Source organism: Eschrichtius robustus, chromosome 9 (genome assembly GCF_028021215.1).
Source record: "Eschrichtius robustus isolate mEscRob2 chromosome 9, mEscRob2.pri, whole genome shotgun sequence".
Lineage (NCBI taxonomy): Eukaryota > Metazoa > Chordata > Mammalia > Artiodactyla > Eschrichtiidae > Eschrichtius > Eschrichtius robustus.
This window is the reverse complement of record NC_090832.1, coordinates 36,893,047-36,913,513: the sequence shown is the minus strand read 5'-3', so window position 1 is coordinate 36,913,513 and position 20,467 is coordinate 36,893,047. Positions and strand designations below refer to the sequence as shown.

At 41.0% G+C, this 20,467-nt stretch overlaps 1 protein-coding gene across 3 annotated transcripts in view; it reads left to right on the top strand.

The window, feature by feature from the left end:
* The first annotated feature begins 479 nt into the window (after positions 1-479).
* Positions 480-20,467, top strand: part of NCOA7 (nuclear receptor coactivator 7) — a 144,989-nt gene continuing 125,001 nt past the window's right edge. For 2 of the 3 annotated variants that reach the window (XM_068551102.1, XM_068551100.1), the window contains exon 1: positions 996-1,500. The gene's annotated coding sequence lies outside the window, so the exon portion shown is untranslated. Of the gene's footprint in view, positions 784-995; positions 1,501-20,467 lie in introns of those variants that run through there. The other variant, XM_068551101.1, reaches the window with a different exon arrangement.

Sequence of the window (20,467 nt, the reverse complement as noted above, 5' to 3'; positions counted from 1 at the left end):
GAGTAAAATACCCAGTTCTTCACATTCAAACCAAAAAGATGTAAACCTGAGGTCCAATTTTATACATGCTCAGTATATCATGGGCGATTATTCCATATTTTGCAAGATAATATAGCATGACCACTTGCAACTGAAATCCCAAAGCCATCACTGTTAAATGCTTCGCTCAGTCTTCCACGAGAGGCTGTTACAGCTTAAGCGGCATCAACAAGCCAGAGGAGGCCGCTATCTAGTGTGCCTGTGTCTGGCCTCTGACACACCAATGTTATCGCACCAGCTGCAGGCTCCACCATGAAGTTTTTTTCTGTGCGTAAGGGTAAAACCTCACGGCCAAATCCTCCTAGTCATCTTGCAGTGCTGGTCATGGGACCGTAGGAGGAACAGCTCCCAGATGGGGATGGGAAGTTCACAGGCACTGCCCAGCAGCTGATGCAAATCTTCCCAACCCAGGCTCTCTCGGGTCTTTGCCAAGAGTCGTCCTGGAGGGCTCCATTGCTACGTCCCTATTGCTGTAATGATAGCAACTTGGCAGCATCCGGGATGCTGTGCCTAGGATGGGAGCGGGAGGGGGGAGGAGATGGTGGGCCCCTTTGAGAAGCACAACGCCGGAAAGGACAGAAGGATGAATTTATTGTGACCAGTGGTCTCCGAACTGGAAGGAAACTCCAGGCTTTAAAGCTCGGGGAGACACTCTTTTAACTCCAGCTCTGCTCTCAGAGCCTTATTCCCACGAACAGTGGTGGCCACAGCGAGCCAGCTGTAGGAGATGCAGCCCGGGGAGAGGTAAGAAGACCCTCCCAGGCTTAGCCGCCGGGCGTCCGGCCGCCGGAGTCGCAACGAGCTCGCTCCCCGGAAGCGTCACAAAGGGCTGAGGCCTGCGGAGGCCTCGCGCGCAGCTCTCCGGGGCGGAGCCGCCGGGCTCGGGCTCGGGCTGGGCCTGCGCCGGGGCAGCGGAGGCTGCAGCCGCCAGGGGGTGGCGCGGCTGCCCAGACCGCCGGCTCGGAGGTCGCCGGGGCAGGGAGGATGCCGCAGCTGCAGCCCGAGCGGCCGAGCGGAGCCGCCGAGCTCCCCGGCCCCCGCCGCAGCGGAGGGGCGCAGAGCGTGGCGCGGGCCGGGCGGAGCTAGAGGTGGGCGTCTGCCCCGCGTCGCGCCACCCGCAGCTCCCCGCCTCCGGCCGGGCCCGGCAGCCTGTCCTGGCCGATGTCCTGACCGCGGGTGCATCTGCAGGGTTGGCTAGGCACCGCGCCTGGGGAAAGGCCTGAGTCCCGGCGGCGGCCGCGTCCAGTAGCACCGGACGCCGGTCCCCCGGGGCGCGCTCCTGGGCGCTCCTCCCTCCTGCCCCAGCACCGCGTCACCGCAAGGTCCTCCCCCGACCCCTCCTCCCACCCACCCTGGAGGATGCGCTCCCAGGCGCCGAGCGGCAGAGGCCACCGCTCCCAGAAATGCGTGCGCCGGCTGCCTTTCTCCCGGACCCGAAGAGCTGGCGCCCCCGCCCTGTAGGTAAGTAGGTGAGGCGGGGACTAGCCCTCGCAGCCGCCCGCTGCCTGATGCTGCCGCTGGGTAGGGGCGGGGGGCCGGGGCCAGGACCCGCCAAACTTGCCTCCCGCTGGAGCTCGGTGCAGCCCTCGGAGGTGTCCTAATGGCGTTGGGCGCAGCCCCCTGTTAACCTGACAGCCTCTTCTTGAGCCCGGGAGGCCCAGCTGTGGCGAAGGAGAGCTTGACCCTTCCCCGCCCACACCCAGGGCCCGGTGGGGTGCGCTCTTCGGGCAGGGGCGGGGAGGATGGGTTGCTGTGTGGATTCCTGGGGGGTGAAGGGGGAAATACCGTTGAATTTTCAGCAGCTCAGGTGGAAATATGTCACCGTATTTTTTCGGCTTGATGAACAGATGCGTTCTTCCTGTTTTCTCTCAATATGTAGCCACGCACAGCGTTATTTCAGCAGCATAGAGAAGTCGCTGTGGATTTTTGTGTATTTCAGAGTTGGCTGGCTGATATATAAAATTGATGTCTCCAACCCTTACAGTCAACATTTTAGGGCCAGTTAGAGAAGGCTCCTCTAGGAGTCAAATATTGAAGAGATGGATGAGGCTGAGGAATTCTCGTGCTGCCTACTTGGGAGCCTTCGGCTTTCGTGAAGAGCGTGGCAAGTTTGATACAGGTGTAGGGAGTTGAGAATCTGCTGGAAGGATGCACGGAGTCGGCCAGCAGAGGCAGCCTTGGGCGCAGCCTAGCTTTCAACTAGATGTTAATAAGGTCTGTATTTCTGATAAGCTGGTTATAAATTCTTTCTCCTCTATCAAGTGTAAAGTTCATACATCAGAGCTTTTGGCAAGATTATCTCTTCACAGGCCATCATTTTTAAATTTCGTATTAAGCAATAAGGTTTAGAGTTTTGGAAAGTGGATCATTGTAAGCGCCAATTTTATTAACGTATTAAGGTTTAGAGCTTTGGAAAATGAACCGGTGTAAACTCCAGGAGGACAGAGTCTTCGTCTTGTTCAGTCCTGTAATCCCCTAGTCTGATGAATAGTGGGCGCTCATTAGTTATTTGTTGAATGAACTGTGTTTCAAGCTTCATCTAAAGACAGTTTAGGATTAAAATGTGTTTGTCCTGTGGCCGTTGAAGTTTAACTGGATTTTAAAAATTACTTCTTTGTATAAATAGTCAAATTCGGTTATCCCAGCATTTAAGTTGAATTCTGACATTTTTAGGACCATATGTTTTCCTTCTTTAATGTGTTATTAAATAAGGTGATTCTCCCCAACTCTTAATATAAGTTAATTTCATTTCTAAGCTTGCAATTTTTTTTTCTAATTGGTAATCAAACTTATTTTAATTAAACTCTAAAACACAATTAAAAAGTACAATTCATGTTTAAAGGAAATTCTAGGTTACTCCAGAGGTAACAATGATTTGGTTAATAAGTGACATATTAACTCATTTTAGAGTTGAGTTGTTGTGGCTGACCTAATTATAATGTATTTATTACAGGTAAAAGTGGAAATAAAGCATTTAGAAGTGTCTGTGATTCCTAAATGATTCAAAATACATGGTATAGATACACATTTTCAACTGCATGGTTTTCCTCAGTATATAAACATATCGGTTGTCAAGTTTGACACCCAGGGTGGTTGTGACATTGCAGGTTTGGAAGGTTTGGTGCCTCTCTGCTTTTAAATCTTATGTTATCTTGAAATAATCAAGGATAACTGCATCACATTTCACTTGCTTTATTTTTGCACTGTGATACAATATTTCCTGTTTTGTTTTTATTTTCCTGTTACGTAAGTTTTCTGAGTCAGTATTAACCTTTTTTCAGTCACTTTGTTTAACTCCCAGAATTATCTGGGAGTGGTCCAGTCACTTATTTTCTTTCTTTCTCTTTTGTCATTTTAATACCTCTTCACCATCCTTACTACGTATTCCCAAAAGACTTATTTTCACAAAACTATGTTAAGCCCTAGTTTATTACTATTGCTTCTCCAGCCTACTTGGGCTCTTCCTAGATGGTGAGGAAATAACACTTTTATGTAAAAGGTAGTGAGATTGGGGGAACCAGCAGTGGGAGGGAGCTTATGAAAAATATGTTATGATTTATTCAAACAGAGCAAAAATTCTCCCATGAAATAAAGATAATTACATTTTACACATCTTATATTTGTAGTCAAGGATATTGAGCAGTTAATTTATATTGTTCTTCCTTGCTCACTTTAAACTTCTCAAAAGAGCCCTCCCCTACGGTTATAGTAAACTCTCTTTACTTTGTTGCAGATAATAAACACTTATTTGTTCATTTGACAAAGAGAAGTTGAGCGCTTGACTGTGCTAGCACTCTTGACCTTGAAATCAGTTCCTAATGTCAGAATGGAAGAGGCATTTTTCTGTGTGTGTCCTGCATCCAAATGCACAGCGCCCCTGCAATTGAATGACTCACTACCTGGGTCCTGACAAGTGAGCCCCCCAGTACCCTGACTCCACATGCACCACTGGAATGAAATCCTAAGACCTAGATTTACTCTATCTTACTTTTCTATATCTTTCCTAAGGTTTTATTACCAAACCCCCTATCCCTTCCTCGCTAAATGTCCCTTACTGTCCCTTTTTCATCCCACCGTTTTTTGTCCCAGCCCATGATTTTTGTTGTTGTTGTTTACATCCAGTAAGATCCACTCAATTTCACATATGTTAGAACCAAAATTGTTATGGTTGCAGAAAAAGTATAGAAAAGAAAATTTGTATAACCTTGAATTTCAAATACAGGGAACTAGTGGATGAAGAATACTTGTTGTATACTAATCTCCCTTTAAAAATGGTAAAGAATGCCAGAGACAATGAATTGTCTGCTCATAAATTTGACCAGAAGCTTAATTGAAAGAATGTTTATAGAGAGTTGGCTGAACAAAGGCCATAATGTCCACCCATGCCCCTCCAATTCTAGGTGTTATGCCAGGAGTCTAGCCAGATCTTCAGAAACTGTATACTTTGGTTACCTTGTTTTGCATCCTTTGCACCCCTCCCCCCAAATTGTGCTCACACTGAAGCATTCTATTAATAAAGACAGTCACAAGAAACCTACTGTTATGTTACTTAAGAGATGTGGTTATTAAGATAATAGTTCCTTCTACAGCTCCTGCTTGAAGACTCTTGCAAGAAATTCCATTCAACTCTAAATGCCAAAGAAAAGCTTTACTTCCCCTGAACAATTGTGGAGCGTCCATTTTTCATCATGCAAAAATAGAATTAGATAGTCGATTATATTTCCCTTTCTGATTTGGCAACTAGGAAACACAGAGTCAAATTTACAACTTAATTTTAATAACCCTGTAAAAACCTATGGCCTATTATTGATGTTCTAACTTTCCCTTTGGTTTTGAATTTCTGTTCTACCTTGTTTTGTTTTTCTTCTGATATTTTTAATCTAAGTATATTTTCCCATTTTATTGAATTTATTAAGCTGACTCACATCTTTTGTAGAACAAGGAAAAATATAAAACATGAAACCAATAAATGGAAACGTGCAGAATTAATCTATGGATACAGTATGTTTTGATTAACAAGTTTAATAGGTTCCATTAAATATGCTTTGAACAAGTATTGCAAGTTTAGTATATTTACGCTTATATAGAAAACAATGGAAATGTTTTGGAAAACAATGTTACATAGTTTTGCAAAACTAAGATCCACTTTTTTTTAACTATTAAATTTATGTCTACTATTGACTAATTTAAGATTGGTAAAACCATTCAGTTTAAGTCAGTTCTGGATTGACCAGGAGATTCATTCTATTGAATTAAAAAAAAAAAAGTCATTTTTAGCCAAAGGGCTAGCCTAAATTAGCTTAACACTCACCACACTGGACCTCACATCTGACCTCTTTCACATCAGTAATTTATTTGATTCATCTTTGTTTTAATAAATCATAGAGATTCTTCCTAGAGCCTCTTTTATTCACCATAAAATTTAAAAGACTGAGCTCCCTGAGTTAATTGATCAGACTTTCTTCATTCTGGTATTTTGACAACTACCTGTTAAGTTGGTTGAATTTAACCACGTAAATAGTTATTTACATCTGTATGGTGTCAACTTCATTTTCATACATTTATCACCCCGGTCCACAGAGAGACTGGCCCTTCTCAAGGGATAGTGATCGGTGCAGTCCAGGAGCTTTTGAGGTAAAAATAATCTGAATTCAAAAGTGCAACTTGAAACATTGAGGAGGGGATTTGGAGAGAGATGTGGGCAACGTTTTACACAGAGGCATATCATTCCGGTAATGATTCTTTTTAAATCTTTTTAAAGATTTAAAAGTCTTTTTTAAAAAAAAGTTTTATTTTTGTAGTAGGCAATACCTTCATGTGATTCAAAAGGTACAAATGGGTAAACATTGAAAGGATTCCCTCTCATCCTCTTTCCTAGTTACATGCTTCCCCTGTCCACTGGCAACCGGAGTTATCAGTTAATTGAGAATCCTCCAGTGACATTTTGTGCACATACAAGCAAATGTGAACATTCAGCCTGCTCCTTTGATCACCTAATCATTTCTCTAATTGCCTTCTCTCCATTCCCACTGTTCTTTATGGCTCCTCAGATGCTTTGGACTGTTGCCTGCACTTTACTTTCCCCTACATTTCAGCCAGTCTTCCTTCTAAACTTCCCTTTTCAGCCTTCTAAAGGATTCCCATCCTGCGCAGGAAGGAGTCCTCCATGAATCTTACTTAGCCTGGTCTCCTGGGCCCTGAGGAATTCATCTCTTGCCCCCTGCCCCTCCCTGTCATGCATTTGACTCACAGTTGTTCTTAACTTACCTCCCCATCCCCAATCGCAGACCCTTTAAAAAAATCTGATGAAAGTTCATGGTCTCATCACACACTAAACACACCATTTTGCCTACATGTCCTTGTTTATGGACCCCAAGTTCAGAATCTCTATGTTGGTACCATAAAACTGTTTGTCACTTCCTGCACATGCGCTGCATATGATTTTTCTTCTCCACGCTGTTTCCTCTGCATGGAACACTTGGTCCTCCTATTTTCATTAGCAAGCCACACTCAGTTGTGGTGTCATCTCTAGGGGCCATTCTTGGTTGAGATTCTAGAAACTCATGGAGCCTTCCACATGTAATGTAGTATCCCAAGTAGGCTTCCATACTGGCAACAGGCATTTCTCATGAATAGCAAAATTGCCCTTCTAGTAAAAATTAATTATGATTTTGGATAACATGCTATGATTGGTCAAAAAAAAAAAAAAGCCCAAGGTTGAAGCTTTTATGTAACTATTTGTCCCTCCTCTACTCCGCTCCCCCCCATCCTCCGTAGAATACGTGTCTGTATCATTTTCTTTAGCATCCCTGCCTTATTTTACTAATTCTCTCGAAACGTTGTGTTAACACTCATTTAAAAAAAAAAAAAGTTCATATTTATTATGGCCCTCACCTAAGAGAGTGTTTGTTATTTTTGCCTCTGCCTCTGGGTTTGCCTCTGTAGTTGGTACATAAAGGAGTGAAACCCTCCGAATGTGGTGTTACTCTTAAACATCGGAAGTATTAACCACCAACCCTGATGGATGACATGAACCATCTGGAGACAGTAGCCCATCCTACGAAGTGACTCCTAAGTATGTGAATATGGTATTTCTCTTTCCAGGCTGAGTAATCAGAGGGCGTCCTCTGTGCTTGATTTTATTACAAAGTGCCTGACACGAGGTAAATTGCTGTTGACTGATTAACAGAGGATTTAGCCAGTAAGAATTTAATAGCATTTTTTCAGCACCGTTCCTGTGGAATCCTCTGGCTAGTGGATGATTCTGATCACTAACCAAACTAGCCGTGTAGCATAGGGAAAATCTGTAAGACTGCTCCATAGGTGTGAGATCCCTTGAAATGTTTCATTTTCCTTCTGTAATTCTGACCTCACTAAGCAAACATCAGATTTACTGATTTGTTTACCCAGACATGTTGATATGAGGAATTGAGTGCGTCTTGAGTAGCAGTACTGACTGTTCCAGCCATCCAATAGGTACAGCCCCTGCTGTATGCTGTAAAGCACAATTTTAGGCTATTCGTCTGTTGGGAGGGCTTGCTCAGTCCTTATGGTCCCAGGTATTTACAGCTGAGTCCTCAGCCCTGGTTCCTGGTGATTCCCCCAAGGTGTAATACTTGCCGGTCTCTAGGCTCCCACTGAAACAGCTCGTTCGCAACCCTCTGATATCTTCTAAAATAATTTCAACTTAACACACTTTAACTCTTTGAAAAACATTCTAGGAAGGAATCGTTTTAGTCCATTTGTGCTGCTAGAACAAAATTCCATAGACTGGATGGCTTAGGAGCAGCAGAAATTTACTGCTCACGTTTCTGGAGGCTGGAAGTCCAAGATCAGGGTGCCAGCATGGCCAGGTTCTAGTGAGAACCCTCTTTCAGGGTGTCATGGACTTCTTATTGTATCCTCATCTAGTAGAAGGGGCTAGGGATCTCTCTGGGCTTCCTTTATGAGCGTACTAATCCCATGAGGGCGCTAATCCCATGAGGGTAGATCCCTCATGCTTTAATCACCTCCTGAAGCTCCTACCTCATACCATCACCTAGAGCATTAGGTTTTCAACGTATGAATTTGGGGTGGGGATGGGGGACACAAACAATCTATATGGCAGGAATAGAAAATTCACAAAACAGGAACTACAAATGGCCAAAACATGAAAAAATATTCAACTTCATTGCATCAAAGAAATGCAGACTATAATTAGATTGTAAAAGTCCATAACAATGCTGGCAAGTTGAAGTTGGGTCATTTTCCCTTTTCACAGATGGTAAGAGGTTATATGGGGGTATTATGCCTTTGATGGAGAGCAGTTCAACTCATAGAATCCCTTGGCACCCGTGATTCTGTTCTGAGTACATCCTAAAAAAATCAGAGATGAGGCTTAATTTCAGTGGTGAGCACATTGTCTCTGGGAGGCAGGTGGTATGGTAGATGGGTTAAGAGCAGGGATGCTGGAGCCTGTTGCCTGGCTTGGAGTCCTTTTCCACCGTTTGTCAGCTAGGTGAACTTAGGCAAGTTAATTTCTCCTTGATTTTCTCATCTGTGAAATGAAGATAATAATAGTATCCACCTCTCACATTGTATTGAGAATTAGATAAGTTAACATATGTAAAGCACTTGGAATTCTGTCGCAGAGTAAGCAACTATATAAGTATTAGCTATTAGCAAGGTTGATATTGTAAAAAATTGGAGACAAATCCAACAATGGAGTCTTTTTTCATGGTATACCAAACAGTATGTACAAAAAGACCCTAATTTGATTTTAAAATGCAGCTTCACGGAAGAAAAGACAGGAAAGTGACAAAATATTGAGACTTTTGTCTCCATTGCTGGGATCATAGGCAATTTCTATTTTCACATTTTATTTGTTATCTGTATATATTGCAATGATAATTGTTAGAAATAATTAAAATTAATATATCATAGGATTCTTATATTCTTGACTTCTCTGTATCAGATGCATATTCATTTTGACATATTTTACTCTCTCTTCCTCTTTTCAAAGCTGCTAATATTTCACTTCCTCCACATCTTCACCCACACGCCATCTGCTTGGTATTTTCTTGCATTTAGCTTGCTTGCTTGTTTTATGTATAGATCAGCCCCAAGGCTAGTTCCTCAAGAATAAGTAGAGTAAGTGAAATGATTTATGAGATTTTCATGGTGGTGGCTTTCTCTTGGAAATTTAAGCCAGAGAACGCTGCTTAGGTGATAATGATACTGTATCCTCTCCACATTGCAGGCACTCAGCCGTATCTCCCACTCCTCACCTGCATAAACTCAGCACTTTAGTAGGGTCAGAAGGGTCCTCAGTACCCCTCACGCACATGGGGTAATTCCTGCCTTCAGGCTTTTGGCTGCCCGCTCTGTCTGAATTTCCTTACACATTTCTTCCTTTTACAGCCAATATTCTGCACCAGGTTGATACTTAATTCCATCAACACTTTCCAAAACATCTGCTCTACCCCTAATTTCAGTTTATTTTGGCACTTAACTATTTGTACTGCAAATTTTTTTTTACATCTTTACTGGAGTATAATTGCTTTACAATGGTGTGTTAGTTTCTGCTTTATAACAAAGTGAATCAGCTATACATATACATATATCCCCATATTTCCTCCCTCTTGCATCTCCCTCCTACCCTCCCTATCCCACCTCTCTAGGTGGACACAAAGCACCGAGCTGATCTCCCTGTGCTATGTGGCTGCTTCCCACTAGCTATCTGTTTTACATTTGGCAGTGTATATATGTCCATGCCACTCTCTTCATCCCAGCTTACCCTTCCCCCTCCCCGTGTTCTAAAGTCCATTTTCTACATCTGCATCTTTATTCCTGTCCTGCCCCTAGGTTATTCAGAACCTTTTTTTTTTTTTTTTTAGATTCCATATATATGTGTTAGCATACGGTGGTTTGTTTTTCTCTTTCTGACTTACCTCACTCTGTATGACAGTCTCTAGGTCCATCCACCTCACTACAAATACTCAATTTTGTTTCTTTTTATGGCTGAGTAATATTCCATTGTATATATGTGCCACATCTTTATCCATTCATCTGTCAGTGGACACTTAGGTTGCTTCCGTGTCCTGGCTATTGTAAATAGAGCTGCAATGAACATTGTGCCACATGACTCTTTTTGAATTATGGTTTTCTCAGGGTATATGCCCGGTAGTGGGATTGCTGGGTCGTTCTATTTTCAGTTTTTTAAGGAACCTCCATACTGTTCTCCATAGTGGCTGTATCAATTTACATTCCCACCAACAGTGCAAGAGGGTTCCCTTTTCTCCACACCCTCTCCAGCATTTATTGTTTGTAGTTTTTTTGATGATGGCCATTCTGACCAGTGTGAGGTGATACCTCATTGTAGTTTTGATTTTCATTTCTCTAATGATTAGTGATGTTGAGCATCCTTTCATATGTTTGTTGGCCATCTGTATATCTTCTTTGGAGAAATATCTATTTAGGTCTTCTGCCCATTTTTGGATTGGGTTGTTTGTTTTTTTGATATAGAGCTGCATGAGCTGCTTATATATTTTGGAGATTAACCCTTTGTCAGTTGCTTCTTTTGCAAATATTTTCTCCCATTCTGAGGGTTGTCTTTTCATCTTGTTTATGGTTTCCTTTGCTGTGCAAAAGATTTAAGTTTCATTAGGTCTCATTTGTTTATTTTTGTTTTTATTTCCATTTCTCTAGGAGGTGGATCAAAAAGGATCTTGCTGTGATTTATGTCATAGGGTGTTCTGCCTATAGAGTTTTATAGTGTCTTGCCTTACATTTAGGTCTTTAATCCATTTTCAGTTTATTTTTGTGTATGGTGTTAGGAAGTGTTCTAATTTCATTCTTTTATATGTAGCTGTCCAGTTTTCTCAGCACCACTTATTGAAGAGGCTGTCTTTTCTCCATCATATATTCTTGCCTCCTTTATCAAAGATAAGGTGACCATTATGTGTGTGGGTTTATCTCTGGGCTTTCTATCCTATTCCATTGATCTATATTTCTGTTTTTGTGCCAGTACCATACTGTCTTGATTACTGTAGCTTTGTAGTATAGTCTGAAGTCAGGGAGCCCGATTCCTCCAGCTCCATTTTTCTTTCTCAGGATTGCTTTGGCTATTCGGGGTCTTTTGTGTTTCCATACAAATTGTGAAATTTTTTGTTCTAGTTCTGTGAAAAATGCCATTGGTAGTTTGATAGGGGTTGCATTGAATCTGTAGTTTGCTTTGGCTAGTATAGTCATTTTCACAATATTGATTCTTCCAATCCAAGAACATGGTATATCTCTCCATCTGTTTGTATCATCTTTAATTTCTTTCATCAGTGTCTTATAGTTTTCTGCATACAGGTCTTCTGTCTCCTTAGGTAGGTTTATTCCTAGGTATTTTATTCTTTTTGTTGCAATGGTAAATGGGAGTCTTTCCTTAATTTCTCTTTCAGATTTTTCATCATTAGTGTATAGGAATGCAAGAGATTTCTGTGCATTAATTTTTTTATCCTGCTACTTTACCAAATTCATTGATTAGCTCTAGTAGTTTTCTGGTAGCATCTTGTACTGCAAATTAAATATAGGCTTGCTTTATGACTTAGTTGTTCTTACAGTTAGCTTGTAGGGGTTTTGTATTGTATTACTCTATGCCCTTCAGGTTTCTAGCACATGGTTGTCCACATGCATGCACATGGAACACAAGAAGACTGGATGTTGCTGTGTTGATAACATTCTTAGGAGATGGTTTATGAGTTTTCTGTTCCATCTTCCTCTTTGCCCATCTTTCTCATTCTTTTATTTTCAAGATCAGAATGTTATATCATTTGGTTCTCTCAGTCTTACAGATATTTGCCTGAAATTTTGATAATAGATTTTCATTCCTAAAGTCTAAAAACTAAAGGACTCAATTGCAAAGAACATCACAGTTACTAAATGCATTTACAGTTAGGGTCCAGTAATATACAGACTAATCCTAGTTGCAAGGATAACTATCATCAGCTGTAAAATATTGCTTGTTTGATCAAGAGAGTTTCAGGAGTTTGCCAGAGAATGTGTTTAAAGTTTGTAAATATTTTAGATTCTCATAGGTCTTGTGTTTCCTAGAAAGGACCAAATCCTAGGAAATATTTTCATGTGTCTGGTCTCATAGTTTGGACCAGTGGTTCTCCAGTGGGGTTCATGAGCCCCTTGAGGGTATGGGAAGAAATTGTTAGAATGTCTGTATCATCTTTTCATGACTTCTATTTTGTTATGTGTTTTATAACGCATGTATTAGTGCAGAAGACATTTTTTATGTGAAAAATATACGTATTAGGATTTTATGCTCGGATGCTTTTATTGACGTGGAATATAACTTTAGAAAATGGAGACCACTGATCTAAATAAAAGGTAAGACCTTATTGTTCTATAACCAAAGTCAGTTTCTGTTATGTATTTAGCCATAACAAATAAAAAGTCAACTTATTAAACATAAATCCTATGTCTAACCTGAACTAGAAGTTGTAATGTATGTCACCGTGGGTGCGTGCATGTGTGCACATGCACACTTGCTCATACATGTAGAACATGAGACGCTACTTTTGAGAGCTTACAGTCTGATTGAAAGGAATGTGGGCATGAGGAGCCATTAATTAGAAAATGGTACAAGATAGCATAAGTGTGTGTGAGAAATGTAGCAGTATGAGTTTGTTAGATTAAAATTGCTAAAGTGTGGTAAGAGTGGCATGCCACAATGGTGATGCTACATTCTCAGAAGATTTCAAAACTCATTTTATGTTAAGAATTTTCCCTGATAATCAGGTCAGTTCTTAGTCCATCTACTCAATAAGCTGTGCTTGAATTGTCTCCTGGGTACAGATGTTAACTATGTGAGCTTTCTGCTCTGATATTCAAAATAATATTTACCGATGCTCTCAATCATATGCCCACATTTCCTTTAAATTATATGAGAAAGTGGCAGAATAGACATGATGGGGAAGTAATAATATTTTTGAGGTAGTATCCTTTTGGAACAGTGATAGTGTATAAGATTTAAGATAAGTGAATGTTTCCTAGAGCTGCTCTGACAATTACCAAAAACTGAGTAGCCTAAAACAACAGGAATTCATTGTCTATAATTCTGGAGGGTAGAAGTCTAAAATCAAGGTGTCGACAGGGCCACGATGTCTCTGAAACCTGTAAAATAATCCTTTCTTGCTTTTGTCTTCTTGTGATTTGCTGTCTGTCCTTGGCATTCCTTGGCTTGTAGCTGCCTAACTCTAATCTGTGCTTCTGTCTTCACGTGGAGTTCTTCCTGTGTGTCTTGATCTTCACATGGCCATCTTCTTATAAGGACACCAGTCATATTGGATTAGAGGCCCACCATACTCCAGTATGACCTCCTCTTAACTGATTACATCTGCAGTGACTCTGTTTCCAAATAAGGTCACATCCTGGGTTACAGTGGATACAACTTCAACATTTTTGGGGGGGGGGGTGATGTGACACAGTTCAACCATAACAATAAATAATATCAAAGTCTGTAGGTGAATGTACCAAGATGTACATAAGTCACGCTTGGTGTCAAGTGATGCCTCCTTATAGCTAAACTTCCATAGCCATGCACATTGGTTATGAGGTAAATGACAACTGGAAGGAAGGGATGCTTTCTTGGCTGTTTTTGTTAATTGGTTGCTTCTGTCTCTGGGCTTTGGTATTCCAGGCCTCGGTAGAATTATGCCTATAGATAGTAACATGTACTGTGTGGTTTTGATCTTCCTGGTAAAAATTCACAAAGTAATTTGTGGATTAGGATATTTCTAAAGATGTGTTGGGTTTTTTGTTGTAATAATACTGCATAACAGCCTCCAAATCTTAGTGGCTTAGAACCACAAATATTTATTTCACATTCATGAATCTGCAGGTTGACTGTGGTTTGGCTACTGTTGGGTGGGTCCAGCAGGGCTGGGCTGGACTCCAAAGCTGAGGTAGGAGTTCAGGTCTGTTCCACACATCTTCATTCTGGGACCCGTGCTGAAGAAGGGAAAGCCACTACCTGAGGCGTACTTTTCTGGTGGAGAACAGAAACTTGCCAGGCCTCTTAGAGCCTTAAGTTGAAACGGGTACACTGTTAGTCCTCAGTCTGTTGGTTAAAACAAGCCACATGGCCAACTGGGTAGAGAAGAATACTCTGTGTACTAGTGCAAAGCACCACAAAGTGGCATAGCAGAGGGTTTGCACGTGTAATTCTCTTACAAGGCGGGAGTGCTTAATTGAGTACAACAATCCAGTGTGGCCAAATGGCCAAAGAGCCCATTTTCTTTTGAATTCTGCAAGAACTTTTATATCAAACAACTTAATAAACCTTTAAAAGAAAACATACTTAAACCATAGAGTTGGTTTCTTAACCCAATCTCTTGGAAAATTAGAATTGAATATCGTACGCATAATTTTTTTCAAAGAAGAGGTCACAGTACTTCCCGATGCTGGTTTAATTTTGTGTTGAGCAGATTTCCTGCCCCTTAGCACTTTTCACTATGCTTCTTCCTGAACCCACGTTTGAATATTTCCCACATTTTGTGCCGTACCAACCAAAGCACTACATGCGCCTCTCCATTTTTGCCTTACGCATCCGAGGGTAGGGTAGAATTCCAGTCCTCTTGCGCATGCTCTGATAGAGAACATTTTCATTAAGGATAAAACTCTTTCTGGTTTACAGACATGACTGTTCATTGGGTAGCACTGTTGAACTATAACCGGAATGGTGGTTTTTGGAGTTGTCCCACTTCAAACACCTTCCCTAAGAACACTGGCCTATGTGACCTGGCCCTTTTCTTTCCACTGGTACTTCTCTGTGCATAACAAATTTTATTTGGCATTACTTTCTATCATATCCTTTTTTTCTGATTGTTTTACTTTTGTAGATTTTATTTCCTTATCAAAAATCGAAGTTTTCTCAGAGTGTGTTGAGTCCTCTTTATATGCATAGGTTTTAGATAAGTTGTACAGTGATAGGCATAAAACAGGTTCTTAGTAAGCTTACTGATTGAAGAGATTGCTTGTCAGTATGTGACAAGGCACTATTTTGGAGTAAGTGTAAATTGTTTATTGCCACCTGTACATTCCATGTAAATAAATATGCTGAAAGCGTATTAAAAAGGGTGATAATTCAATTATTTTTTATTTTGCATTTTTACACATATTGGGTATATGCCAGTGTATTTTGAAAATAGCATTCAATTGCCAATACCATCCACATGAGAACAAAGAAGCATGTGACTTTTCCTCGTGAAATGGCAATTTACCTGGTAAAGTGAACTTCATGTCTCTTCACAGTCTCAAAAGACACTCTAATTCTTGGAAACTAGTGTTTGCAGCCCATATACTGTATGTTCTTTGGAAAGGCATTCCATTTATTAACATCTTTCATCCATCAAATTTTATTGGTTTTGTTTGCATCAATTAACCCTAATTCAGATCCATCAAATAGATACCTCCCATCAAATAATAATAATAATAATAATTAGTAGTAACCACTGGCCACACTTATTTCTGTCCTAAAATTGAAGGAGTTGGGGCATGATGCAAGACCAGAACCCCTGCAGCAGTGATGGCATTTGCTGTGAGCAAAGGCAGCTGGTGTAGTGATTCACATTGGTGCCTGCTCTCTGGAAGGCCTTGGGGAATAGGCTTGAGTTCTATACTAGTAGAGACTCCATAAGGCTGTGGAACTTTTTTCTTTTTTTTAAAATTCCTTTTGGGCCAGGGCTAGAAGATACCTGCAAGAAAAGTCAAATAGGCCAGAGATCCTAGGATTTTAGCAGTGGGTCTGTTGAATAATATTAAAATGAATTCCAGAAGTAATTGAAGACAAACTTTTCTTCCCATGTCACCTGTTTGTTTATTGATGCTGTTTGGAACCTACCACCTTTAGACTCACCTTAGAGATGATCTGCAGTGATCTTACAGTACTGGAGCAATAGTAGGGGGTGTCCCTAGAAACTACCTCTGTGGGGATGCAGGCGTCAGATCTTTTTCAACTCTTGTGAGGGTAGGGACAATCATATGCATAGAGCAGACAACCAATAAATAGTGACTGATGGTGAGAAAGAGGAAGTTTCCTCTTATGGTTGAGACATGAGATCAGCAGAGCAGACTCTGTTCTGTTTTCATTGTCTCCAATAACTTTTTATATGACTTTCTGCATATTTTTCCTGTTTAATTTGTCTTTGTGTACAGGTAGAAAACTGTACAAGACTGAATTCTTATATCCTTATAAGTATTAATGAGAGAATGCATGCAGTATATTAAAAACCTCGGTAGAAGTTTATAGAATCATAATTTTTAGTTCTAAAAAGAACCTTCAGTTTTAGCCCCTAAAAAAAAAAAAAGGGACTTTTGTAACTTAAAATCAATAAAGAACATTTTTTAAAAAGATCAAAATTCCAAAAATTCCATTTTTAAATTCTGATTCTTTGTATTTACTAATTTCGTTTTCAGCGGGGAAATAATTGGATTGGCAGAAGATTACTTTTCAAAACAACAGAAACAAAAAAAAATTTGCCAACTGCTAAGGGAAATATTTCTGGCATATTCAAAGTTATTACTTCTGTCCTTAAAACTTAAGAGGTAATTCACTTAATTTAGTGAATTAAGGGAATGTGCTTTCCAGTTAGCTCTTTAAAAGTCTAATTCAGTGCAGTAAATGTTTATTAAATGCTTGAACATGTTCAGTGCAGTGCATTTATTAATGAATAGCAGTGACTAACCTGAATACAGTTCAGGATCGATGTCCTAAAAGACAATTGACCAGAAAACTGGTGTTCACCCTCTTGTTCTTTTAATGGTGGGTAAATCTGGAAAGAACCAGGCAATTGACATGAAAATTCTGTGTAGTAATATTGCCTCTCATTAGAGGCCATTATGAGTGGGTCTGACTTTGGCATTAGATAAAGCTGATCATTCTGGCTCTAACTTTTATGGCTGTTTGACCTTGAATAAATGTTTCAGCCTTTCTAAATTTCAGATTCTTTATCTAAAAAGGATTGAGAATATGAACTCTCATATAGTCATAAAGATTAAACAATGTGTGTAATAACACTGAACAAAAAAATCTGGTGCATATGGTTAATGTTCAATAAATGTTTTAACTGTTGCTGCTTGCTGTCATCTCTACATTCATTCACCTGGGCTGCCTGGCTTGAGTTAGTTCATGATCTAATGTTTCTGTTTAGGGGCAAATTTGAATCTGGCTCTCCAGGTGTTGATGAAGATAGGTGTAACTTTCATGAACATAGGAACATTTGGGCTTGTTGAAATCTCAATGGAGAGAATTTTCTGTTCCATGGGGTGCTAGACTCGATAGATACCTCTTGGACACATTTCATCTCTATACCAGGCCTTTTACAGATAAGGAAACTAGGGTCTAGAGAAATTGAGTAACTTGCCCAAGGCTACATACCTTGGAGATGCTAGAGTCTGGATTCCAACTGGGCTTGTCCTGCTTTAAGGGTGCTGTGCTGCCTTAATAATAAGAGTCCGAGGGGTTAGTCAGGTAAAGCACAGAGAATCTTGAAAACAGAGAACGACTCAGGTGTGTGGAGTTTGTAAGATCTCAGCTTTGAAGGAATTTTTTTTTTAATTAATTAATTTATTTATTTATTTATTTTTGGCTGTGTTGGGTCGTCATTTCTGTGCGAGGGCTTTCTCTAGTTGCGGCAAGCGGGGTCCACTCTTCATCGCGGTGCGCGGGCCTCTCAGTGTCGCGGCCTCTCTTGTTGTGGAGCACAGGCTCCAGATGCTCAGGCTCAGTAGTTGTGGCTCACGGGCCTAGTTGCTCTGCGGCATGTGGGATCTTCCCAGACCAGGGCTCGAACCCGTGTCCCCTGCATTGGCAGGCGGATTCTCAACCACTGCGCCACCAGAGAAGCCCTGAAGGAATTTTTGAAATTAAAAAATTTTAATTAAATATGTTAGTTTATCCATGGAACTTGACTTTCCTCTGTAACAGTGGTTTTCAGTGAGTGTGGTGTTCCCCGCTGGGGTGCAGTTTGGTTGGCATGGTTCCTGGGGAGGGACACTAGCATTTAGTTGGGGGAAGCAGAGGTGCCAAGTGCCCTGCAATGAGCAGGACAGTCCTAGACAACAAATAATTGTCCTTATATTTCGAATTTCATGTCATCTGTAGGACCTACGTGAATATTTATTGGGACATTCTAAAGAAAAGAAAGAGATTGGTTCTAAATTACTATGTATAGAAATTCTGGTTATTATTTATAGCACTAGTTTTTATTCTAATGTTCTGTGCACTCCCACCTACCCATTACCCACCCCCTCCCATCCTCTCACCTCTGCTCTTTCATCTTCCTGTACTTCTCATATGTAGTGAAATTATTTCTGATCTTATTTCACCTATAGCTAAACTTGTCCTAAATAAGTTGGTATAAGCATCTGAGTGTTTTGTTGTGTCTTCTAATGAAATTGTGCCTGAGAATTTACTTTATTATTATAAATATTAACTTATAACTTACGTGTTGTAAGCTACTTCTCTTTTGGCATTATATTGATTTTTGAAACCTGAGAATTTACATATTGAACTACCTGTTATCAATTACTTTCCTTTGGGGCATTACATCGACTTCATAAAATTCAGTGTGTTAAATGGGTTATATTATCTATCAACTTCATCTCAGCATTATAAAGGACATGTTATAAAATACTTATATACAGTTGACCATTGGAAAATGTGGGGGGTTAGGAGCACCAATCCTCCATGTAGGTAAACAAATGTGTATAACTCACAGTGGGCCCTCTGTATATGCAGTTCCTCTATGTCCGAGGATCCTGTAGGACTGTACTATAGTTACTGAAAAAATATGAGTATAGGTGGACCTACGAGGTTCAAACCCCTGTTGTTCAAGGGGCAACTGTATTTATTTAGGTGAGGGGTGTTGATTTTTTGATAAGGTTGAGAACTGCCAGTCTACAGCGACCCCACAAAATGGTTGTCCAGCTTGTGCTCAGTCATCTTTGGCGATTAGGAAGCTGCTGTCTCTGGAGACAGCTCTTTGCATCAAGCCCTTATGTTGAGCCAAGACTCTCTCCCTCAATATCCGGTGCCTAGTCCTAGGCACACCCTTGAAGTTCTATTGGTACAGGGCTAAATCCTCTACCAGATAAGATCCTTGAGGTATTTGGAAATAGCTGTCCTTTCCTCCCAACTCTTTCCATGCTAACCCTGACCAGCTCCTTTGACTACTATTCTTAAAGTTTAATTTTATGTTACTTAATCATTCTGTTTGTTCCAGTTTCCTTATATTTCTCCTATACGGTAGTGGGAGGCCCAGAGCTAAGTGCAGTAATCTTGATATATTCTAATCCTCAAAAAGGGTGGGACAGACCACCATAGTCTTTTTTATTCTGGGTTGACTGCATTAGTGGTTTTGTTTTGTTTTGTTTTGTTTTGTTTTGTTTTGTTTTTGCCAAGGTGGGGTGGGAGGGGTTGGGAAGCAGTGGCATCGCACCCCTGGGTATGTGGATCTTACTGTCACCTCAAACTGCACGTCATAGTCACTTGTGCTCATGCTGGGTTGTCCCTTTCTCTCATTCCTTAGCACCTCTCCCAGATGTAGAACCCCAAATTAATCTACAGACAGCTGATGTCTGTCTGAATTGAAATGCTGTTATCCAGGATGTTATTTATCCCTCCAGAAGTCTAATGAGGCCCCTGTTTTCATTCAAGTCAGTGGTGAATTTACTGATGAGGACCAGACTTAAGGACGAACACTGCATTAAGCTGTTAACATCTTCCCTCCAGGTTGAAGTTGGAGGTCAGCTCCCAGCTCCGGGTTGAGGCCGGTCAGTTGGTCAGCACATACCTCTTGGTACAGTGGTTCAGTGCTTTCTGTAATGCATCTAATCATAGAAGCATCCATCCATGTCTAGGCCACATTTCTCAATCTTATTCATAAGCAGATGAAGGGAAACTTATGAAGTGCCTTTTAAGTACAGTTACATAGTGGTTACCTAATTTCCTTGATGCACTGGAACAGTAACTATGTCCAAGAGGGAAATTAGGTCAGTATAATTTGGCGAGGCCACCATTCTGTGAACATCCTCCCCTCTACCAGCCCTATACGAGAGCCACACCAGACCACGCAGGCCTCCCTGTGTACCATGTATTCCCTCCCGATGGCTCGTACATCCTCATTCTGCCTAGTGAGACCAACCTCTTCTGCATTCAGGATCAAACTCCTGTTCCTCCCTCGTAGTCCAGCTCTGCCATCATCTGTGGAGTTTCCCTGACCCTCCTTCCCTTCCTGGCAGAGTAGTTGCTTCTACTCTGTGCTGTGTGGTTCCTTGTACCCACCAATATCGGATCACTCGTCTTACCAGCTGATGGGTGTCCGTTGCCTGTTCCACCTGAGCTTCCTGGCCTGTGAGTGCTGTCTTCATCTTTGTGTCTCCAGCAGAGTAC